General features: G+C 36.4%; 1 protein-coding gene across 3 annotated transcripts in view; it reads right to left on the reverse strand.

Moving 5' to 3' along the window:
- The window catches only part of TAFA2 (TAFA chemokine like family member 2), a 445,765-nt gene that overhangs the window by 358,765 nt on the left and 60,261 nt on the right, over nt 1-26,739 (reverse strand). The window contains exon 1 of one of the 3 annotated variants that reach the window (XM_079139703.1): nt 6,190-6,239. The exons of the other annotated variants lie outside the window; for them this stretch is intronic. The gene's annotated coding sequence lies outside the window, so the exon portion shown is untranslated. Of the gene's footprint in view, nt 1-6,189; nt 6,240-26,739 lie in introns of those variants that run through there. 3 annotated transcript variants of the gene reach the window in all.

Genomic DNA, 26,739 nt, shown 5'->3' on the forward strand with positions numbered 1-26,739 from the left:
GCAGCTGGCTCCTCACAGGATCTCAACTGGCATGGCCCCACCCTCTGCCTCCTGGAGGGAGTATAAGTGGACAGTAGGCAGAAGGCAAGAGGCAGCAGCTAGCAGAGAGAAGAAGCAGCAGTAAGAAGAAGCAGCTAGGAGAAGCAGCAGCTAGCAGAGAAGAAGCAGCATTAAGAAGAAGCAGCTAGGAGAAGCAGCAGCTAGCAGAGAAAAGCAGCAGCTAGCAGAGAGAAGAAGTAGCAGTAAGCAGCAGCAGCAGCTAGCAGAGAGAAGGAGCAGCTAGAAGAAGCAGCTAGCCCTCAGATAGATAGCACCTAGTTCACAGGATGCCGGACGCACCGCTAAGAAGAAGCAACAGAACTATAAAAAGAAATAGATCTCTGATAAGCATAGCAAGCCTCTCTTTCTCTAAAAACTTCCTGATAAGCAAAGTCTCTCTTCCTTTAAGCAAAGTCTCTCTAACCTCTAAGCAAAGTCTATCTTTCTCTCAAAGTCTCTCTTCCTCTATAAATTAGTGAATATAGGAAAAGTAGTTTATTTTCAGTCCACCTCTGATAAATACCCACGCCCGGAGGGTTGGGTGCAGGCGGTCAGTCGGCCCTACCTATCCCAGTCTGACCTTGTTGGGGAGTGTCCCCTTCCCTTGCCACTGGTCGAGAAGATCAAGGGGGCTTAAGACCCCGACAACTTGAACTGATTATCTTTTTATTAACCTATTTGAGTTGTAGTTATGTGCCACTTGCAATAGAATTAGTACTGGCTTATGATATAACCCTCAGGTAGCTTAACAATCACCTCTTCAGGTTGGGGTTGTAACTCAGTAGTAGAGCACTTACCTCACATGTGTGAGGCAGTGGGTTCAATCCTCAGCACCACATAAATAAATAAAATAAAGGTATTGTGTCCATCAATAACTGAAAAAAAAAAAACTATAAAATAAGAACCACCTCCTCAAGGTAATAATCCAACGTCAGAATTCATCAAAGGCTTAGGGATACTAAAATTAAAATTAAACAAAATATTAATTCATATTTTGACCAGTAACATTCAAAGATATTACTAAGAAACATTTTGCTACATTGAGTCCTAGTGGTAGAAATTAAAGCCTAATTAGACACCTGTGAGAAGCTTATTAAATTATATTTACACATTAAATGTTTGCTTAATAAATCTAATAAACCATAAGATCACTTGAGGTTACAAAGCAGATGGCATATTTTAGATAAATTTAAGGGAATTAGATAGTTCTCGTAAAATTCTTTAATCCAGTACACATCATAAAAGACTAAAAATTCCATGATAGAAAGGGACTTTCCATTTTATTCTAGCAATAATAATGATATAAGGGGCAAAAACTAGTAAATCACAAAATATAGAAATACTCCACCTGATCAATAGTGTAAGTCTGTAGAACATCCTCCAAATCAATAAGATATATAATAATGACAAGAAGCACCTAAGAATAAATGGGAGAAAAAAAAAACCAACAGATTGAAACATAGCCCAGAATCATTATCTGAACTACATTAAAAGTGCATTTAACACCAGAATGTGATCAGTCTTCTTAACTTCAATAGCACTGGCAATAAATAAAGTTTCTTTCCTTCTTAACTCTAACATATCATAACATTGCAGAAATTTCACAAAACAAGAAAACAGTTTTGAAACCTCAGACCACCCTAGCACTCCATAGCACATACCTGGAAGCTTCTGGCAATACCAAGATCATTTAACTTTCATAATTACTGAGTTCAATGATCAGTAGTTGTCTAAAATATGCATTATAAATTTACTTTCCAGCCAAAGAAATAACAATTCTCATCAAGAATGGGGTGTTTTCAGTAATAAACTTTGCCAAGCAGAAGAGGTGAATAGTACATTTGGAGTCACTAAAACAGAGGGCCAGGCTTTGACTGGCTGTACTTTACATACAGGATGTCATCACAGCCCCATAGCATCCCTGCATGGCCATATCACCTCCACTTTACATACAGGATGTCATCACAGCCCCATAGCACCCCTACATGGCCATATCACCTCCACTTTACATACAGGATGTCATCACAGCCCCATAGCACCCCTACATGGCCATATCACCTCCACTTTACAGATCAGAAAACCAAAGTGCACAGACTTGAGTAACTTGCTCACCCCATAAGCATGAGAGATAGGTCTGGAATACAAACATAGTCTGACTCCAAGTTCTTCATATTCACAATATTGTACTGCTTCCTTTTACCTATGAAATTTTTTCATTTAAGCCCTATTTTAGTCAATAAATGCTTTAAAATTGGGAATGAATTTTAGATGTAAATATCTTTTTAAAATTTTATTTTATTGGTACTTCTTCATTGTACATAAACAGTAAAATTCATATTGATAAAATTATACAAGCAAAGGATATATAGGATATATCATATTATAATTAGGACCCCCATACTTGTGGGTGGGTACCATGGTGGGGTTCACTTAGGTATTTTCATATGTGCTCATAGGAAAATTATGTTAGATTATGTTAGATTTACTCTACTATCTTTCCTATTCCTATCCACTTCTTCCCGCATTCCCCATTGTCTAATCTACTAAATACCTTTTTTAAATACTGAACAAATTCCCTTAATATCTCACTATTTATTTTTCCTTGTAACACTCCAGGTCAAGTTTTTTATTATTCCACTTGTTATCATGTGTGTTGTGTCTGACACATAAACTCCCTCTTCACAATAGCATCTCTACACACACACACATAAACACACATACACCTTCAAATCTTCTCTGGATGGAAAAATGAAAAAGCCATGTAGATAAAAGTCATTAAAATTCTGGGAGAACCCAAAAATTCAATTCTGTACCTTAAGAATAAGGTCTTTGAAACCACTATTTAGAGGTCCCCTTGGTTTATTTCCCTACCTCCAGTATTCTAATAGATTAGTTTCAGAAAGTAGACTAATGATAGAAAATCACCTCCAAATAGATGAAAAGTGACTGTAATTATACATTTACACAGTTTGGTCCAAGATTTCTGGTAAACTAGCTGACTTCTAAAAGTAGACCGTCACAATGATTTATGGAATAGATTGTATTTTCAATCCCTCACCCACATTTTAGCACCATTACTTGTTAAGGGCCACATTATACCTCTTATCTCATCTTGTCATCCAAAAAGAACAGTGTACACCTTCCTATAAGAAAGAAGACCATCACTTGTGTTTTTCCAGAAAGTCAATCACTGTATCAAGACTCCACATGCAGTAACGCATTAATTCTCATAACCAAGCCAGTCTACCCAGCATAGCTATGCATTTTGTGCTCATCAACATGTGTAGCGCCAGTCACATAGACTACAATGCGAATGGCGCTCTTTGGAGATGGGCAATGCCCAACCCACAGAATAGCCTGATAGTAGTTATTATTTCATCTACATATGACAGTAACTGGAGCTTAAAAAGTCTGTGTAAGTAGTATATACATCAGTAAAAGAAGCTCAATCAGTATGATAAGTTACATATTATATTTTCACACATATTATTGAATTATGACACCTTAAAACTTTTATATAGCAGACACTACAGATGTATATGAACAAATACTCAAAACAGAACTGTCCTAGTTCTGTAGCAGATTATTCGATAACAACTAAGAATCAGAGCCTGTTTCTCAAGAATGTCCCACAGTAAATCAGAACTCAGGAGAGTCCTGAGGAACCTAAGAGATTCTTCAAACAGAGCTACTTGGGGACCCAGCATTCCATAGATTATGTTCCTTGACCAGTAAGCCATATCTATCTGAGATCCCCAAAAGCCATACTTGACTAATGGATTTGACCCAGATAGTGCCATGGCTGACACCAAAATGTCAGGCTACATCATAAATAAACTGAGAGAGGCAAAGAACTGACATATTTCTGATCCATAATCACACCTTAGTTGGAAATAACCATTGAAGGCATTTAACCATTACCTGGTGAATTAGTCAGCTTTCTGTCACTAAAATAAATACCTGAGAAAAATCACCTTATCAAGAGAAATGTTCTATTTTGGCTCCTGGTTTCAGAGGTTCTGTGCACTATTCGTTGGCCCCATTGCTTTTAAGCCTACGGCAGGGCAGCATATCATGGGGGGAGCACATGGCAGAGCCAATCTACTCACCTCATAGTCTGGAAGCAAAACACAGAAGCAGAGAAAGGGGATCAGGTCTCATAATCCCCTTCAAGGACATCTTCCCAATTATCTGAAGATGTCCCGCTAGGCCCACCTCTTGAAGATTCCACCACCTCCCAATAGTGCCATGCTAAGGATCAAGCCTTTATCACACTGACTTTGGTGGACATGTAAAATTCAAACGATAGCACCTAGTGATGCACATTCATCAGGTAATACATAGTTATCAGATTTCCCTAGACAGAGAGTTAGTTCTTTACCAAACATGGCTCTTGTTCTGAAAGACAAAGCACAGTAGAATGTAAGTGGGTTCCAAGGTAGCTTTGTGACCAATGGCAGGACCCTGGGTTTGGCTTATGTAAGATTAATCCACCAGAGATCAAATACCCTCACCATTCCACATAAAAAATCCTACTTCAAAGACGAGGGTGGGCCATTTCTGAAGTATGTCTGAGAGCGCTTTTCTTGTTCTCATCTTTCACTAAATATTTACTGACCACCTACTTTAATACTAACTGTAGCTTTAGACAGTGATACTGAAATGAATAAGGAATAGTCTATCCTGAGGAACTTACAGTCAAGGGAAGGAAGAAAATAGGTCAACTCTAAAACCAAATAGTACTAAGAAAACATGAGCAAGGGGCCGAGAAAGGAATTAGCTGTGACTGTGGGTGAGGCTGGAGGCTGGAGAATGATTCGCAGGGAAAAAGCACAAGTACTACTGGATCTTGAAGCCCAAGTAGGAGTTCGCCTGGTGAAGAAGCCAAGGTGGAGGGCCAGTGGGAGCAAGCTGCTTCTTGCTGCATAATTAACTGCAAGAGTGTAAGGAAATTTTCTTCCAGCTCTCATTATACTACTGCTTTGTCCTCTCTTGATTATATTTTGTTTGAGTTTAAAGCAAGTGATCAGGAAAGATTCACTAGGTTGTTATTTGGATGAAAGTGAAATGGCTGGGTTCAGGTAAGAACTTGCTATTTTTAAAATATGTTTCTAGGTCCATTAAAAAAATCAGCTACAGTATCTTGACTTTTCAACAGTTCATGTGAAAACATGAGATTTTTTTTTCTTCAAAAAGTGTAACTTAAAGGTCACAATTAAATTAAACATCAACATTTATTAAGATCAAGTTAGTACTCCCTGAAAATTAGATTACTTCCCCCAGTGTGTATTTAAATTGGCAGCTGGTGAATAGCTTAACATGTTCCACATTGGTACACCACAGCAACACAGAAGTCATTACAGAGCGTAAAATTATTGCTGAGATGGGGATCCCTGAGATCTTTCCAGTAACTCCAAGAGCTGAACTACCTATTAAACCCAAGTATCAGAAGAGTTCTAAATCACCTGGCATTCCAGAGCTACCTCCACAATCTGAACCATTCCTTTATTGTAGTACAAGGATGTGCTCAGAAGTCAATTTCCTTTTCAGCTTAAAGTAAGGTGAAGATAATAAACATATTATAGTAGAGGGGGGAAATCTAGCAGTCCATGATACTTAGGCAAAACATAAAGCTGCAATGTTTAACGCTCATAGATTTGTCACAGAAGACTTTGGGGCCAATCTGAGCACAATTGCTCTGTCACCTTTCTCTCTGTCTTATCAACAGTCTATACAGACCCTCCAACAAAGAGGGAAATATATTTCCCATACATACTTCTGGATGGTACAAGCCTCGATATCTCCTTCTACAGTACATCCTTATGGTAGAGCAACTAATATCCCTGTCAACAACTGATGTGTGAACTCAATTACATGACTTCCTTTCATCTCCTCGGAGTTCACACGCAGAAAGGTGGAAGAAAAGCATCTTTTGACACTGCCACCTCACACTCATTACAGCTAAAATCAGAAGCATCACACCAGAGGAAATATTGACCAAAATCCTGCTTGCCATTCATTCAGAAAGGTTGCTTCCCAGAACTCCTGCCATTCACCTTGCTAACAGAGACTTGTTCTTATAATCTGTAATTTTTTGCTGTCTAGCTGGATGCTTTCATTTCTGATCTCATCCTAAGGTCACACACTTACCCCATCAGAACCTAGCAGCAATGATCAGTTATTGTCCAGTCCAATATCTTCACATTAAAAAGAGCAAAAAGAGTTGTGCAGAAGGGCTATTTACAGACTACATGCTTCCTCATAAACACCTGAGAGCTGGCAGAACAAGATGGTATGCATGGATAGCAAGTGATACAAATGACAAATGAGCAGTGTCTAATTATTCAGGCGTTGCTCAGACTCAGAGACAAAAGCAAGAAAACTGAGAGTTAGGATGAAACTCCATCCTCCTCTAACCTTATTGTGCCTGTGTACTGCAGCACATATTAATGTAACATCAAACCCTATTTTTAGACCTCTGCAATTCCACAGGCATAAATCATTCCTGTGCCACAAGTCACCTTTGAGTTAGCAATGCCAAGTTCAACATTTTGCAGGATCCTACAACAGTATAATTGGAAGCAAGTGATATTTAAAATAATAGTGATAACTTTAATAGAATAAAATGAGCCTAAAAATAGATTGTTTGAATTTATTAAGTAATAATTAAAAGAAAAAGTGACAAACGTGCCACTTAGCTAATCTTATCTTCACAATAGCTTTCACAGTTGAATTTGGAATGCTGTTTTGGAAAAAAAAAATGTTAATGAGATAGTCTTGTTTTCTTTTTACATAATTCTGCCTAATCCTGAGTAATTTTAGCCACCAGGGTTCTCTCTGAATTCACATCTGAAAGGAAGACACTACACAACTGAATGCACAGGATAGTAAAGTGTTCACTTTTATAATAATCCACACCCATTGTTGAGGAAGTAGAGTTAGAAACAAAATCTTCCCCAAACCTAGAAATATTCTCCACAAAAACAGTAAGAAAGAAAACATTTTTATTACCGAATAAGCATTAAACAAGAACATGATGTGAATCAGAAGCAATCCACTAAGACTGCAGAGACGGAAAGAAATCTCACCCTATCACATAGTCAAGCAGATACAAATCATTACATACACATTTTCAAGATAAACAATAACTAGTCTTCAAGTAAGAATACTTGACACCACCATTTGTCACACACACACAATTCATCCTAAATTTACCTAGTAATTGGGGTGACCATCTGTGTTACCTAACTCATTCTATCCAGAGCAGACCAACTTCTCATATCTCTACGCAGGAGGCAATTTTGTATCTTGGCTCAATCTTCCTACTTGAGCATCTTGGCTCGAGTTAGGATCCTACCCTCGATAGAAACTGGGAGGCAGAGATGCCAGCTCCCTTGATGCTTATCTTCCAAAAAGTAGCTACAAGCCTGAGAGAAGACATTCCTGAGTCCCAGAGCTGACAGAAGTCCTATCTAGATCTCAAAAGGATTTATAATGTTTCAAAGAGAGGAAAAGATACTTACGATCACAAGTTTCCTAAGGAAAATGCTTTAACAAAAGGACGGGGGAGGTGTCAGTTTCTTTATTTTCAACAACAACTAAATCTCTAATTTTTATTTTTATTGCCCTCACATCTTACAGGTTCAGGGTGATTACCATAACGCAAACTCACTGACAGAAGACACGTAACAGCTGTTAAGTCCCTGGAAGAGAAAAATAAGAGCAAAAAAGAGCAAACAAAAATGGCTTCTCAACCATTAAATCAGCACAAATTAATATGTCAGGCCAAACCACAGACATTACGGACTTCAATGATTATTGATAATATCATTCACCAAGGGAAAAGCAAAAACTTAATAAGCCTTTATTTTCCTGCCCATTTCTGACGGGGATGATGATTTCATTTTTAATTTATTCAGAAGTAAATTTGTAATGATAACCAAAGGGAAACAATTTGCTCCCCCAATGAGATTAGCTATACAATCATTAGCCATTAAAAATGTATTATATTGAGTACAGAGGGGAGTTTTGCCTTCATCTAAATAATGCATGTCACCCTACAAAATACAAAATGTATAACAGAGATAAGTTAAATGAGTCAACCTACCAAAATTGGTCCTACAGCTAGAACATGGGCTGATGATGCATCCTAGACACATAGCTCAAACTATTTAATGAACTTTCTACCTATATACAGTAATTTTCCACTAAGTGCTCTGATAAAGCATCATCTAATGTTAGCATTAAGAGGGATGTGTAACACCAATCAATAGCCAAATAAAACAAAACCACCAGAAGTCAGAAAGGGATAATGTGAGAGGAATGCTTTCTGATGAGACCTTCAGAGGGCAACATCAAAAGGAATCATCCAGAGGCTACTGCCATTAGTGGCTCACAAGCAATGTTTACAAAGTTGCTAACACAGTTCCTACTTAATGAAAAATAGGTGTGACCTTAGTTCTTGCTAACTGTGCTTTCATTCATCAAGAAAAATGCTATGATAAAAGGGAATATCATAAAGAAAAGAATAAAGGTTTAATGAAAACACTGAATCTCAGATTTAGACATTTTTCCAAAAGTTTCTGATGTCTGGGAAGATAGAGGGAGAGGCAGAAGGGACGTAATGCGACAGATTCCTGACTGGAAATTCAATGCCATCAAATCTAAAATCTGCCCTGACATCTGATGTGTTTGGCGAATTAAAAGAAAACCTAAAAGAAGCATTAAGTATGACACTCTGGCCTGCTTGCTGAGAATCCACAGAGTAACAGTAAACTTTTCTTTAGTATATTCTCCTTTAATTTACATGAAAACGGAAGCTGTTTCTCTAACACTCAACCCCAACATCCCACTGTGAAGACAGCTGCCTTATTTGCCTTTCAGCAAATTAAAAGTTAAAACGGCTTCACTGTCATGAGCAGCAGGCCCAACGGAGAGATGTGTAAAAGAGCTTCATTTTACTGCAGTAGAGTGTTCTCTTTCCAAGAATCACTGCCTCTTGACTTCAGCACAGAGTCCTTCAAGAAATGATACCCTCCTAAGCTACTTAGCGAGACCCTGCCTCAAAATAAAAAATAAAAAAAAGCTCTGGGGATGTGGCTCAGCACTTAAAGGCCCTTAGGTTCAATTCCCAGTACCAAAAAAATAAGGAAAAATAAGAAAGAAATGATACCCTTCCCTCACTATGTCTCTGTCATCCTCTCTGCTGCTCCCTTGATGAAAAAGGTCAAGATCCCTAACAAGAAAGCTGCTTCTGTCTTAAAGTTCATCACACACTGACATCTGCTTTCATACTCTCTTCCTATTAAAATCCACCTCCATCTGCCACAGTAATAAAAGTAACTTAAAAAATTAAAATCATAACAAAAATTTAGGTCACTCCCCAGACTGGGCAAAAATGTAAAGTATCTCTGGATCACTGGTCTTTAAAAAATTAAAAAATAAAAAGAATTAAGAATGAGAACCAATCAACCAATCCAAGGTAATAAAACTACTAGGGAAAAAAAAAAAGATATACAGCAAGGAACTGTCAAAGGAAAGAGCAAATAAATTCTATCAGAGTTGTAAGTTTGGCCTGCACTTTATTTTCCCAAATACACCAAATTCTATACCCCTCTAAAAAAGAGAGGGAAAAAGTATTGAATTCTGAGGAATTTTTAAAACTGTCTTTTCTTAATTTTAATTCTTGTTTATTTGGGTCTTGAGACCTCAAGTCTAAGTTTTCATTAGATACTTTTCAAGATTCTGACTTACGGAAATGAGCTAAGATTATTTCCACAAGCAAGACTTGCAATCAGTAAGGCAACTAAAACAGGAGGGCTGCAAGAAGAGCTATTTCCTTAGGATGAAATTATAGGACTTCTGAATTCTTCTGCTTTCATAACTTCCTTGGTGCAAATTCATAACAACCTTTTCCTCCCTCACTTAGTATATAATTGCTTACTGTTTCATTTTAGTTAAAAATCTCCTGGTGAATAAAACAAGGATAATACTAAATAGAATACGAATAACTATAATATTTATTACTTTAATATTACCATTAGAATCTGCCAGCAGCCATTAAGATTATCTTCTCTTCTTCCTATTTTGCTTAAGAAGCCATAACAGAGTACTATGGAAACAATTCATTCTTTGGGGCTGGGTATATAGCTGTAATGGTGTGTGTGGGCTAGGCACATGAGACCCTGAGATTCATTCTCCAGCACAAATATGAAGAATTCATTCATTCTTTCTCTGTCTTTTCATGGCTTTTTTTTTTTTTTTTTTTTTTTTTTTTTTGCCATACTTTGTGATTCATTTCCATGTGAAAGTTTTTATCAGGTATCCATGATTTCCAAGTGTAACAAAATTAATTGTTTAGGAGTGCAAAATCCATAATTTCTCAATAATTAAAGATACTTTGTTCAACCGACCAAGAACAGCATTTTAGATCATGGGTTAAGCTGCTAAAAACCCCTAATTAGTAAAACTTGCAGTGATAATAAAAATTAATACTATTACCAGACACATCGTGTCATTAGATTTAATATCCACAACCAGACTACAGAGTTGTTCTTCTATTCCCACTTTGCGGAAAGGCAAAGAACACTGCTCAAACTCACACAGCTACTCCATTATAAATCCAGACTTTGAATCAGAGTCCATCTGAATCCAAAGCCAAAGCTTTTAACCATTATTTACTTTTCTCAGGCATATGTATATACAGTGTCACTATTGCAATTATACAGATGGGTTTTCTTGATGAAATTCATAACACCAAAAGTCCCCCAAGATTCGTCCAAGGACCTTACTTGTATTAATAATTTTCGTCATGTTCCTATGTGGTCCATATTCTAATTCAAGGGCTTCATTTAATTGAAAGTGGGTTTATCTAATAATAGGTTAGCTGAAATATTGTGTGATTTGGGTCATTTAAGCCAAAGCTAATTTCTAAACCTCATACAATACCTTTCTTTTAAAATATTTCCTTAAAATATTGGCTTCTTCTGAGTAACCCCTCCTCTATAATTTAACTATTTTCTACTTTTATTTTAATTCTAAACCTACAAGAGAAACTAACAGGCTCACCCCGACTAAAACATTATCAAACCAAAAACAACCATGAGTTACCAAGATTCCTATTTGCACCAAGATGGCATATGCCTCCCTCTTGGTCCCTCATTTTCCAAGTCTATATCTCAGATCATCTTCATACTGCTGCAAGAGGCCAGTATTTTACACTGTACTGATTTTTTTCTATTTATGACAGCGCATTACAAAAGCTGTGGTAAGGTTTTTACAGTTCATGAGTCTCTAGACTTGGATCAGGTCATGCCACAGCTCAATCTTTTTTAGGCCTTGTTAACAGAGACCATAGTATCTAAACTGAAATATATGGAATCCATCGTGCCAACTCAAATCACAGACCATAAACCCAGGTGGCACAAGAAATACCACATTTTTTATATTTATGCTTCTATTAACTGTGTGATGGAAACAATATCTCAGTACATTTGATGATGCATCCCTCCCAACCAGCACACTGCCTTGCCTATCCACCCTGTAGTCCTGGCCTCACAAAATTATGTCCAATTTCTACTATGTGGAGAGACTTAATTATACCAAGACCCAGGAAGCAAAGTATGAATCTCACCATCAAACTCCATTTATCTGCACTGGTATCCACTCAGACACCCAGCTTCCTTTCCTGTCCTTAGTCACAGGCCCAAGTAGATGACTGCATGGTGTCCTCATGCTGGCTCATTGTCAATGAAATCATTTGATGTTGTTCTGTATTCTTCTGTGGTCTAGTCCCCCAGACAAAGGAGACTAAATAAAAGAAAGTCAATGAAATAACAGAATAGTATGGAGAAAGCAAAGAATTACTAGCTAATCTAGGAAAGTAACATTTAAAAATAAAAATAAATCAGTTATATGGCCTATTACTAAAAGAATGAAAATAACCCATCAAATTCTCAAAAACTTTTTAAGGACATGCTTGGGGCTCTTTGACTTCAAATATGTACTGCATACTTTACCCCACTTTAATTTTGAGGGACCTGAGAAGTTTCAAAAAGATAGTCATCTTCCAGAGAACCTAACCTTGAGACACCTGAAACCCATGTGACTATAACTGGAGGAGGTACACTTTACGCATTAAGACCTTATGGATATAGAAAACACAGTGGTTCCAGGTCCATAACCAATTGTCCCAATGACAGTTGCTTCTAATTACTGGTGTTCTTCTGCAATTAAGCTGCTCTCATGCTCAACTCCATACAGCATGTTCCAGACCCTAGAGCAAGTAGCAGCAGGGACTTGGGACTTGTTAATTTCTTTAACAGCAGTGAATTCTCTCAAAAGATTTAAGGGGGAGCCTTTAGTCCTTGGTAAAAATGACAGGGATTTGGGGATAATGGCATTTGCAAGTTTAATACCATAACATTTTTCCTCTAATCGTTAAGTCCCTGCAGCTTTCTCATGTACATTAGGAGGTACAGACAGTAAGCTTTACTGCTGTGTCCCAGCACCTGGAACAAGGTCTCAAAAACAGTAGACACTCATTATGAGAGTCAGGTCATGAAAATCAGTCACAGAAAAAGATACTGTTAGGGGCTGAATTGCCCGACCCGCCTCCCAATTTAAACATTCCATTGTTCCATTATTCAATACCTCAAAATGTAACTGCATTTGGAGATAAGATCTTTATGGTGGTAATTAAGTTAAGATGAGGCTATTGGGGTAGAGTCTTAATCCAGTGTGATTATTGTCCTTAAAAGACTAAGAGGGATGCTCACAGACAAGAAACTGTGAGAACCTGGGAAAAAGCAGCCCTCTGAAAGCCAAGCAGACTGGCCCAGGAGAAACCAAACCTTGACCTTGGACTTCTGGTCTCCAGAACTATGAGAAAGTAAATGTATTTTGTTTAATATTACCCAGTCTGTAGTATTTTATTACAACAGCCCTAACAAACTAATATAGAAGCAAATAAGTATCTGTTTCATTACAAAACAGCATTTTCAAACTCTAAAGACTACCTTACCAGTTGGTTTTGTAGGTTGAAATTCCTACCCTTTTTATTATTTCCTGTGTTTGTTTAAATTTTGTATTATATTTGTATTGTATTTTATTTGCAACAATTCATACTAGATTTAATTTTGCTATTCTAGGGATGCTTACAATTTTGTTTTATCAATGTAAAAAATAGTGTATTCTAGGAAATATGTTTTAGGATCTTAGACATTTAGATCTGAAATTCCAAATCTGAGCCACAGTACTCAGCCCAAGACCTCACATGTTTCTAACAGATGTGTGTAGGCTGATTATTTAAATGCCCAACACTTCATATGTTTCAAATATCTTACTAACTTCAAATACTTTTACATTAAAAACTGGTTTCAGATACTACCTTAATGTTTTTTCTTGAGGAAGTAGATGAATATAATTAAAATGAGCACTAAGATTCCTCTGTCTCCTTTTTATGTGATGGACACATAATCTAGGAGTGAGTTAAAAGATGTATTTTATGTAACATGTAATCTAAAAATGCATTGATAAATAATATGAAAACAAAAATGAAACAGTTTTCCAGGTCAACTCTTAAAATATAGTCAAATACTAAATTTCCTGAGTATGCTTTTTTGGGGGAACTCTATTTTTCTTTGTACCTGAGGTACACAGAATGGGATTAATGATAAACTCATAACTTATTCTCATCTTAATTGTATAGCCCACTTTAATTAATGTATTTACTTAGCCATTTTTTAAATTTTTTTAGTTGTTGATGGACCTTTATTTTATTCATTTATTAATATCCAGTGCCTCACACATGTGAGGCAAGTGTTCTACAACTGAGCCACAACCCCAGCCCATCTTAGCCCTTTTAAATAATGAAATAAGAGCCCAAGACTTTCCCCACTAGGAGTAAGGAAAGTACTATTAGTTTGATCACAATCCACATTCAACTACATAGTTACCTCACTTAATATCCTTCTTAATCCCCAGATTGAGACAATAACACTTCTTCATCCTATGTTCATTATTCCCTTGATTTCCTCATTATAAAGAATTATTACATCTATGTGTATTTAAAAGGATACTTTAGTTGTTTTCATCTTTATAAAAATTTACCATTGTATATAACTTCTTAGAACTTGTTTATCAACGTCAAATTGCTGAGATTTATCCACATTCATAAATGCTTCATTCATTTGGCCACTGTGTCATAATTTATTGAGAATACACCATAGTTTATTCATCCACTCTCCTACGGAAATCCATGCAGGTGGTTTCCAGGTTGTTCCGAGATGGCACTACTATGTACATGCTTCTGTTGTATACATAAATGAGTTTTATTAGCGACCTAGGAGCAGAATTTCTGGGTCATAGAGTATGTAAGTGGACAATTTTTTCCAAAGTGTTCCATGTTTTTCAAAATGTTACACCAGTTTGCACTCTGACAGTCAAGAACATGCAGTGGATCTGTATCGTCTCTAATGATTGAGAGTCTCATATTTTTAAATCTTTTGCCAAATGAAGACTGCAAGATGACATTGTGTTATTGTCTTTATTTGCATTTCTGTGATCACTAATGAATGTGCTGTGACATACTGAATATCTCTTCATATACTTGTTGTTCATATCAGCTCCCTCTTCTGTGAAATATCTATTAATGACTTTGGACCATTTTTCTTTCTGGTTTGTACAAGATTACTTTTGTGCTGTTGACACTTTGTCAGTTTTGTAGACTGAAAATCTTCTAGTTCATGACAAGATTTTTCACTTTAAGTACTCTCTTGATAAACTAAAATTCTTAATTTTATTGTAGCAAAATATATGTCTTATAGTCAACATCTTTTATACCTTAAGGAATATTTTCTGACTTCTATATCTAAAGTAATTTTTTTAACTTTCTACTAAGTATTTAAAATTTGTTTTTCACGTTTAAATCCTTAATACATCTTGAATTGCTTTTCCCTAGAAAAAAAAATTGTGGTTATTATTGTTGTTATTGGGGATTGAACCCAAAGCACTTTACCACTAAGCTACATCCCCAGATCTTTTTCATTTTTATTTATCTATTTTATTTATTTATTTTTGAGGCAGGGTCTTACTAAATTGCCCAGGTTGGCCTTGAACTTGCAATTCTCTTGCCTCCATCTCCCTGGTAGCTGGGATTATAGGCATGTGTCTCTAGACCCAGCTTGGGTTTTTTCCTGTAGTGTAAGAGAAGGATCTAGTTTCATATTTTTCTAGACATTAACAAGCATTGAACTGTAGCTATAGGAAATTTCTATAACATAATCCTTTAAAAGCCATCTAAAATTGTTAATACTTCAATAAAATTTGAGTTACTTAAATAATATTTTCCTAAATGAAAGAAAATCTTGGACAGTAGAAGTCAAATATAATAGGAATGACTATTTAAAAAAAAAAAAAAAAAAAAAACAGGTAGGGAAATACAAAGGCAATTTTCCTGACAACTAAGCATCCCCAATCCCCTCGCTAAGGAATATTCATAAATCTGTTTTGACTAACTAAAGACACACAATTCACATGCACATGCACACACACACACACGCACACACACACACCATGGAGAGCAACATCAATTTGGAAACAAGCATAAGCATCATTTCATATATCAGCTTCCATTTCCATTTTTGCTCTCCTACTGTGATTTAATTTGTCTTACAATGATTTTTATATTAGTTATTTAAAATGCTGCTTTAAAATTAAATTGAATCAACTTCTACTTTATAGATAAGTAGGTCACAAATGAAGAAATGGCATACCATTTCTTCATGTAATTCTCAAACAGATTAATTGTCAAATATCCACTATCTCAGAGGAGCTCTGGTTTCTCTGCTTCTGCTCCCATCATCTCATTACTTTATACCTCTGTAAAAGTAAAAAGGTTTAATTCCAAATCATTTAATAAACATCTATTGAAGATCTCCTATGGGCAAAGTCCTACACTAGATACTACGCAGAACAAGAACCTGCTCCATAGTATAATCAGGGAGCCATAAATAAATCTAAAATGGAACCAACTATAGTAAGTTATATAATAGTTGATTTGGTTCAATTATGGTTATAATTACTAAGCACCTAAGAGGCTAGATACTGTACATTTCAATGGTCTCATTAAAGAGGCATTTATTTCTTTTTAAAGACTCCATTTAGTGATTTCATGATGTAGAAAATTTAGACTAGAAATAGTCAACACTGGTGAAAGCTGTTGGGCGACACTCCCTTCCAGGCATGCGTCAGTAAACACTGGCAAAAAGATGATGAACATTAACAGTGTATTTGATGAAGGCTTTTCTCCAAAACCAAGAGAGGAGGAGAAAGCAAAGAACAGTCCTTTCAAACCCTCCCTTCCTGTAGCATCGTCAGTCAAACACAATTCCAGCCTTCTCAGTTACTCGACTTCCAGCTGGCCCAACATGACAAGCTCCATGTAAAACTATAAAGACCCTCTGTGCCCACACCAGATCCTCCACTCCCCTGTCTTCCCTTCTTGTCTGTTCCCAACTGCCTTTATTCAGACTCCATCCAGGCCTTCCACCTCAGTGGGTGCATCATGTTTTCCATGAACGACCCAACCTAAGTCCTTACATCCCCCAATCCTCTTCCCCACCTCAAGGTTTTGCTCAACATCACATCCTCTGTGAGGCTCCAGGTGTCTTCCAAGGCAACTCGTACCTAATCTCATAAACTAAGGTACACCAGTATGCTAGGAGAAATCCTAGTTCTTGGCTGGCAGCAGTGAATGTCTCAAGTGTGTAAGGAAAACTTGTGGGGAGGAGCATTCCGTTTTGGCTAACTAGGAAAGTAAACAACTACCCCACCCCAAATTGACTCAGTGTTACCAGGAGAACCCGTATAGGAACCTGGTGGTCTGATTCCCCGTGGCACATTGTGATTGGGCAAGAAACCTATAAAATGTATAGCTGATCCTGCAATAAACAAGTTTGCAGGCTGCTCGCCACAAGCCTGCTTCCACCCAACTCCCAGAGTCTGGGTCTTGACTCTGCACCCTTACCCCATGTATGAGATAGTCTCGCACAAGAGAAACTACACCAATACTAGAAACCTAGAGAAGCCACATCCTTCATTGGGGAATAAATATAACGATGAGGCTTTCAAGTCTGTTATTTTAAAAAGTATGGTGCCACCAAAATCAGAAGAAAGATCTTTATACTTGTAGTCAAGGGATCTCAGATCCAACTCAAAGTTCATGATAATTCCCGTGTGACACTGAGCCAGTTAATTAGCTCTACTGATACTCAATGACTGAATCTATTAATCGGGAGAAATGACAATGATTTCACATGAATGCTGTAGGAAATTACATGAGGTATAATAAAGTATTTTTAAACTATAAAATTATCTAAAATACAAGTGATTTTTATCCTTTGGCAATGACAGACCACCAGAGCACAGACTTAATTAGCCATTCCTCAAGAAATTCTATAGCAATGTTAGCTTTGCCTGTGCAAGAGAATAGGACTGCCAACAAATTTGTAGAAAAAGACAGGGATGATATTTAAAATCATACCTTCATTTGGTCACTGACCTATTCATTGAAACAAGAGTCAATACTAGGCATAAGACAGAACAATGACCAAGGTAGGCACGGCCCCCTCTCTCATAGAGCTTATATTCTATCCCTGGTTCAAAACAGTTGGAAAGTGTGGGAACATGGCAAGCACAAGCAGAACCACTGACTTTCCAGGCAAGCTTCATGCTTACCAAAAAGAGTGTCACCTTTGTTTTCTGCTGAAACAAGGGAGTCCATGCTACCTGATTAATTCAAATAAATCAGCCTGGGAGATTAGCATTATCTTAAACTGTAAGATCCACAGCATCATTCTTACTAAGAGACACAGTAATCTACATGAGACCCAGGATTTTCATAACTGAAAACCTAAAGGAATATTTCTACACTGGAAAAAGCAGATATTTGCTCTGCGTTAGAGCAACACTTTAGCTCTTGATAACAACACCTATCATTCAGGTCTCACAAGGCTCTAGGTACTCTTTATAGCAGATGACATTTTATTGCATGTAAGCATTACAATTCCTTGTTGTAGGTACAATTATTATCATGCCATATTATAGATGAGAGAAATAAAGCATAAAGAGGTTCATATTTCAAACCTAGGCTGCCCTATTATACTCTGCAACTTGTACCCACTGTGCTCATTGCCTCATCATAGATTCCTCTCAAGAAGGCAATCAATGGTTATAATGTATACAGGTGAGGGGGCACTGTTCTACATAATTCTAATCACTCCAGGGCACTGGGTTCATCCAGGGGCACCATTCATCCAAGCTTAATGCAAACAGCACCTCCTAGGGTATGCAGTGCACAACAGCATAATCCCCCATGGTGACATGGCTTTCGCATAGCAAAACACACTGCTTTTTTGCTGCCTCTGTTATGTCACCTCTTCACATGGAAAACCCTCTCCTCCCCTCTCCCCGCCTCTCTTCTCAATCCTCTCCTCCCCTCTCCTCTGAACATACTTAAAACCATTCATCATTTAGCCCATATTGTCCTTACAGCTCTTCCAGGCTCTTCTGGCTACGTATCTCTTCTCTGAACAACTACTTGATGTTCACTTTGTGCACACTTTAAGCTACCACTTGGCACTTGATTACGTGATGTTTTGTGCTTTGTCAAACACATTTATTTACTCGGTTACACTTAAGTTCATGGAAGAGAGAAAACAATTTGATTCTCCCTCCCTCTGCACCTTCCCTGTCCATACACACAGTCTCTGCACCTCATCTGGACTAAAAGTTCAATAAGAACTGTTTGGACAGTTGGTGGACTAATTGATTAATCTATTGAATAAACATTCGCCTAAACTTAAACAGCCTCCAGGAGTTTCTACCTCAGACACGATGCACACACAATGTGTGGGCCTCTGAGGTGATAGACTAAAGACAGAAGTAAAAAAAAAAAAAAGCTTTCACTCAGAAATTGCCCTAAATATAAAAATCACAAGAAATGGAAGTGTATAAGGATTCAAGCTGAAAAGTTTTAAAGGAAGAACTAGCTAGCTGGAAAAGCAAGAAAAAAAAAAGTAGTTTTATGCATTTAGCATTAAAGTACCTTCTCAGGATATGAGAATCAAATGTCTCTCTCCATCAATTCTGTCATTTTCCTTCAGGAGATGTAATATATCTTCCACATTTCAAGTGTATCTTAAAACTCAAATGGCTAGCTCCTTCTATTTTACTTTCTTCTTCTCCTCTCTTGCTCTAATACATACACTCCCCACATATTCTGACCTTTCCCCCATCCTCCCAAATTCACCTTTTGACAATGAATCACAAGTTCAGTCATCAAAACAGCATCTGAGACTTGTTCATGAACTTGGGCTCCCTCTGCTGGGTCTGAAGCAGTATAACATGCATCTGTAGAATTGGAGGTTATGGAACTCATTCCCCATGGAATTTTCTCCTGTTTAACAAACTAAAATTTAAACCCAATAGCCAACAAAATATAAAAATACTAAAACAGGAAAGATTCAGGACTTGAAAAAATTAGTAACACCAAATCAAGACAAGGGGTTTTTAAGAAAATGCAACACAAATCATTATTTTTAGCCTCTGCTTATTTTCATTTGTAGTAGGAAAGCAGAATTCATCAGGGTATCACAAAGATTGCAGAGATAATGATAATAAAACTGTTAAGGAGAAAATAACTACAAGAAATAAGATCTGGTTTATATAGGCATTTGCCGCAAATGCAGATGAGTGTGACCACTGGTCATACAAGTTCTGGAAGCAAGAATTCTAAGCAAAGAAAGAGAAGGAGCTAGCTGGTGTTGCTGAAGGAATACAAATCAAAGCTGACAGTATATATTCAGCCTACACAGTCCCACATATATGAAAAAATAAAATCATGAAATGCACTCCACATTTGGTAAAGATAACAGAAATGTGATTTACATGTCAACGTGGAAATAGTAGATATTAACTCCTGTTAAAAGGATATGTTATTTCTTGATCAATTGATTTGGCACTTATTATAAAAAAAGAATGGTTAGGTTGACCGAAAGCAACTGTCAATCTAAAAAAAGAATGAAAATAGATTCAAGACCTTTAAAAAAAAATTATGTATAATGTCTGTAATTCATTTTTCTTGAAGATAGGCTAGTATTCTGCAATAAATCAGCCCCAGGGTGATGTTTTAGAATCATCAAATACTCAAGAAATTGGGTATATCACAACTTAGAAATTTAGGGCCTGAGCTTTTCTTTCCCGTCTAGTGTGACAGAAGCTGGAGTTGCTGATTTAGCCAGTCCACTTTCTATTAGCTGCCAATTAGTTGCCACAAAGAGTTAACTAAGATGTCCATCAATGACTAACTATATAGTGAGATGTGAACTGCAAAATGAAAATGCAGGGTCCTTGTTCCAAAAGTATTAAGAATTTTAAGAACAAAACAACTGATCAGAAAACCAAGTAAACCCTCCTAAGCATGGCCCTTATGAGCATGGGGCCCAGTAAGACCACTGAGGTCATGTTCCCATGAAGCTGGCCCTGCTCCAGCCCTCTGTTACTTGGAAGAACAATAATATCTTCATGGGTCTCCATTTCCATCATTCACAGAGAAAGATACTGACCTCATCTTAACATCCTCCAAGAATTTCTTCTGCAAGAGAGGCATCATTACTAACATAAATATGGTTCTAGTTAATTCCCCAAATGCACACTGGAACCTGTTAATGGAGCACATTTGTGCTCTGTCTATCCAAGTTTGGTTTTGGAGAAGAGCATGTATTTAGAGAACCTAATATGCTACAGGTGAACTTTTGAGTTTTCTGTGAAGAGTTGTGCAATTTAAGTGGTTAATAAACAACTTCCAGAGCCAAACTCTCCATGCTTATTCCCATCACCACCACTGATGACCTGCATAATTCTGAAGAAGTTACTTAAGTCTTCTATTGAAGTTTCTCTTTAAACTTTCTAAATCTGTGTTTATAATAGCAGATAATAAAAGTACTTCTCCAAGGTTTATTGAGACATTATTTGTAAACAGTTTAACTCAGTGTTTGGTGCATAAAAAGTGTCATATTCAATATTATTATTACATAATAATAATAATAATATTACATAAGTTTTTCCCAAATGTATTCTGATCATAGAAATACTGATCATGAGTCTGGCATTTAAAAATTCAATTGCACTTATTATGGTGTCATGGATTATTTTATATAAAATAATATTTGGTATAGTCCCCCATGCTCTCCAGATTTTTAAAGGTCTTCACTTATTTATTTATTCATGCTCATGTATTGATTCTCTCCTCTGTGATAAACATGATGCTGCGAATAGGAATGTAATGATGGAAAGGATTAAATGCTTGCTCTAAACAAGCTCATCAACCATATATTTAAATGGATAATTTTAATACAACGTACCAAGAGCAAGAGCTATTGGAAGACAATGCTCCATGTGTCTCTCCCATTTCTGTACTTTCCAACAAGATGCATTAACAGATATTATGTTTCAGACTAGCCGTTCAGGAATATGTTATACTTTGGAAGATAGAGATGGTGTTTCTCTCCAAGGAAGAGTGAAGATTTGTTTTCTCACCAGGATAATAAAGATAATGTCTTTCCAGGGCAAAGTTTGAGCAGGTTTGCCAGCAATTCCCTTTAAGAAACCAGAGCTTCCAAAAAGTTTGAGATTCCTCAGTTGTACCATAAACCCACTGCATACAGACAGCAGGGGAAAAGTGGATGTTCTGTGCAGAGAAAATAGAAGTATGAAACAGCCTGCTAAGATGCAAACACGTAAACAATGCAGTGATGCTGACATATAAGGTACCAGAAGGAAGTGGGGAAAGATGAGGCTGGGAGCCACATAAGGGTGACTTTATATGCCAAATAGAAACTTCCTTTAAAATGACCATTTAGCCAAGCATTTTTCACCATTATGGCTCTTGAAAAGTTATAATGGTTTGGGGGTGAATCTTGTTTTTTTTTTTTTTTTTTTGTTTTGTTTTGTTTTGTTTTCAGTAGAGCAACCCTTCCCCCACCCAAAAAAAAAAAAAAAATCAACTAAAAAATATACTTAAGACATGGTAAGACAGATGGTACTATTTCAGGGAGTCACACTAGTTACTTGACTGACCAGTTCTAGCCAGAAAGTATCTTATGAAATATGTTTGAGTTAAGCACCAGATTTGGATGAACCCCAAACATTTTTTGAGTAGGAGGAAGAGAAAGGGTCAGTCAGGTTTCTGAATGCAGGTACTACTTTCACAATGGGTTCATGTGTTAGGAGTAGCTCAGGTCTAGCCTTTATTTTGTTCCAGTGGTGTGCTATTAGTTATAAAGTGAAGTTTGAGTAAGAGATAATCATAAGCCCAAAAAGAATGAAGAATTGGTAACAAAAATAGGGTAGAAAGAAGATTGTACCTTCCAAAGAATGTTCATTGCACCTTACTTCTGTCTCCCACCACCAACTCCCAGATCTTTGTTTCCTTCTCTGGCAGGTATAATAAACTTTTAGTTCATGTCAAAATTTAATTTATTTATTTTCAGTTTTCTGTTTACTACTTATACAAACCCATTTTCATTGTTGAATTCCTATCTTTTTCTACCTGTGAAAATTGTTTAGAAATCTTAAGTGGGGATAAAATCATTATAATTTTTCTCAATAGAATTAAGGGAATTCTAATTTTTACCTTTCACTGATCAGTAGATTTTTCTTGAAAATGAATTAAAGTCATTTCAAGGGGATACATGTACTATGAATTTTGTGATAGGCTCTGAGAAGGAAAAGGTCTTAAAAAGAAGAACATAGAAGGTCATGAAACAGTGTTCCCTAGTCAAAATGCCTGGGATTAAAACACAGCTCTAACACATACTAGCTGTCATCTAGAAAATGTGTCTCCTTGTACCTTGTTTTTTTCTGTAAAATAAAGGAAATAATATTTCTGATATTATACTGTTGTGAAAATTGAAAAGATTTACCATACATTAAAGGCTTAGAAGAATACCTAGTACATAGTAAATTCTCAACTAAGTGTTATCTTCTAATATTTTTATACTCTTCATATTTGTGATTTCCATAGCTTACTCTGACAGTGATGTGGAAACAAATTTGAGGATTTGAAGACAGATAAGAAAGAAATCAACAAGAGACAAAAAGCAAGAAACACGGCTAGAGAGAAAAAAGCAAGCATATGGAAAATAAGGTGTCCTATTTTGGACAGAGTATTCAGGTGTCTAATTGACATTATTTTTTTCTTCTATCTCAGCAGTTTATTCAGGTCAACTTTACCACTGCCTTCTAGGACCAAAACAATTTAAAGTTAAATTCAGATTATGCATTGAAATAAAAACTGAAATATATATATATAAGCTCAAGAATTTTCATTGTTTATTCAATGTTAATCTATTGAGAGAAATGATCCTAGAAGCCACGCTTGCTATTGTTAACCGTGACAAAATCAATGCACTGGTTTGTATGCAGGTAATTCATTTCCTTGGAAACCCAGAGGTTGTTAAACAAACATAAATTTATCCATTGCTTACCCTGTCCTTCCCAAGGCTACTTATGCAACAGAGCTGAAAAATTAATGCTTCTAACTGAAATGGTTAAAAACAAACACATCCAAGAATAAGAGCTCATCACAGCTATAAGCAACAGATTGTGTTCCTTTCATGTTTGGATTAGCCTATTTCCACTCTGAACTCTTCACTATTTGCATAGCTCTATTTCCCCTACCACTCCTGTTCCATTCAACTGTCTCAGAACTCTGACTTCCAGCTCTCCCTTCACTGACCCCAGAATTTTCTCCTACCCTTGCATGAAATGGCAGAGATTAGTGCTCATTCATCTTTATGTCCCTTGTTCCCAGAACAGCATGGCGTATATTAGGCATTTAATATGTACTTAGTAAAAAAGGAATCATTGATTGCATAAACCCACTTCCTGATGATAAGCTCCTAATTACCTCATAACTAAAAGAGTGGATCTGGGGATAAGATCAGGGCCACACAACAGGCTGCTTCTATTAAGTCTCTGTAGTTGTAAATACTATGTGTGCAAGAGGTTACTACAGACACAAATTAATTTCCACCTCATGCTTTAAACTTTTATTATTTTCCAAATAATTCTGTGAAAAACATCATAAAAAATTCTATCTTATTTACTGCCCTAGCCTGAATGTGAATGAGACAGCCCTCAATAAATATTTAACTCACTTACTAATAAATAGACAGATTCCTTCAGTTTTTCTACTCAGAACCAGGTATTTTTCTTTTCCATTTTCTCAGGTTGTGCACAGAAATACACTTTATCCAAATGATAGAAAGAAAATTTTTCTTCCTTCTTAGGTTCTCTCAGGAACCTAAAAATAAAAGCATAGGATATTGTAACAACAGCTGTGCTAACAGAAGTACTCTTCCAAGACCATACCACTTATTATTTTTAAAGTAGATTAAAAACTCATTAACAAAGATCAAGCTGTATTTCAATTTTGTTGAAATGTGAAAAGTAAATAATCCTCTCCATAAGAAAGATGTAAGTAGCTATTGTGACTCAAATGACTGTTACGACATAGGAAATAATGAGCTTCTACAGATGACTGTAACAGAGCAGAACATATTTATCCATATAGCAAACAGGAGTCTTCATGAACCAATACTTCTACACTTCAATACAGTGGTCACTGGTATTGATAAAAACTGAAATACTGTAAGATGCAAAGTTGTCATCTAAGTCTGATACAAATGTTCACCGTCATTCTGTATTTTAACTAGATTTTGCTGAACTCTCATTTGTTTTTGTTTTAAGTGCTAACCTGCAAGCAGGTTTTTTCAAATTCAGAACTATTAACATTTTGGACCAGAAAATTCTTTGTGGTGAGGACTCTCCTATGTGTTGTAGGATGCTTAGCAGGATCCCTGGACTATATTTACTAAATACTAGTAGCACCTCCCTAATAATGAAAAATGTCTCTGGGCATTGCCAAATTTCTCCTAGGGTACAAAATTGCCTCCACCTGAGAACCACAATTTTAGAGGGTACAATATGTGGCAACTCTTTAAAATCCAAAAAATGTTATAATATTCCATTTTCCAACAATTCTGGATGAGAAGTTTCTAAGTTATGATTTAGTAGCACTCCATTAAACAGCATATACTAGATTAAGTCATAAATCCCATGTCCAAGTTATAGCAGATGAAATACTTACTCTATTCATGTACATAGCTTTCATACATTTTAGCAGTTATTTTTAACAGTAAATTAGAAGACAAAGGAGTGTTCTTGTGGTAAATTGCCTCCATCTTCCCAGGTGACTGAGGACCTGAGGGACCTAGTACATGATGTCTCCCTTAGTACTTTAGTCTCAGTAAACAAGGTAATTCACATCTTTTCAGTTGCTCCTAGGAAGCCTTCAGAGCTTCTCCTGCTGCTGCTAAGACTCACAGGAAGGAGTAAATCTTGCAAAAAAGGAAAAGCATTAATTACTTTTTACTCAAAATGAAAGTGACAAAAATAAACTATTCAAGAAATAAGGAATAAGGGAATATATAAACTAATATGCAAATAAGAAGTAAAATATTAAGTAAATAAATATTAAGTAAAACCAGTTCTTGACAGTTTTAGTGGCTAACCCACTCCCCAGGATCTATGATAGGGAAATGAGTGAAAATTAGGATTCCTGATTACTTAAACTTAGAAAGTGATTATTGACATGTGTTCTTCATTTTGTTTCATTTGAACCATTTGATGCTCACTGCTGCTAAGTGGCAGGCACTACGCTAGGGATGTTCACAGAGGTCAAGAGCATTTTCACACACAGACCTATATTTCGTGCTCCACAAAACGATCTTCTCTAGGTGTCACTTGAAATTCATTTGATGTGTTTTAAATACCCACCTTTTTAAAATACAGTATGTTTTCTGTGAGAGGGACATACCTATTTACAGGCAAAGGTCAAGAAAGGGAGAAGGGAGGGGAAAGAAAATGGTATGTTGGGTAACATTTTATTAAACTATAAAAAAAAAAATCTCTTTTGGAACAAGAAAGTGGAACTCACATCAGTGGTGAGCAAACTGAAAACCTGACAAGTGATAAGCATCAACAAATTGCTTAACAAAATGTTAGCTACTGATTACAATGTTGATGCAATACCGGAAAAGCCGGCTGACACGAAATAGCATGTTAAAACTGAAAACCACACTAATGAAAAGGGACAATGCTGTATTGCTCATTGACTTTTGTGGAAAGAATGACACATCAGAGCAATGCAAAAACATGTACTGCAGTTTATCAGAGTAGCTAGAAATTTAGGGTACAAAAGCAAAATGTCAGAGCCAGTTCCCTGCTAATTATTAAATAGATAGATCATCTGTGATTCAGGCAGAACTTTCCTGAATATACCACCAGTGAAACCCCACAATACACATGACAACAGGACTGAGATCCTAATAAGAATAAGTTATATTCCATGTATGCTCCATGTGTGTCAAAATGCACTCTACTGTCATGTATATCTTAAAAGAACAGATAATGTTCTTAAAAAAGAAAAAAATAGATTATCTATGACCCATTAAATTGTAAGGACTCTTTGGGTGGATCTACACACAGGGAGAAAGAAAAAAGAAGTAAAATTTGCCTTTTGTCTAGACATTTAACTTTACCCAATGGCAAATAGTTAACACCTCCATATTTACAGGG

This window comes from Sciurus vulgaris, assembly GCF_902686455.1.
Source record: "Sciurus vulgaris genome assembly, chromosome: 5".
NCBI classification, from domain to species: domain Eukaryota; kingdom Metazoa; phylum Chordata; class Mammalia; order Rodentia; family Sciuridae; genus Sciurus; species Sciurus vulgaris.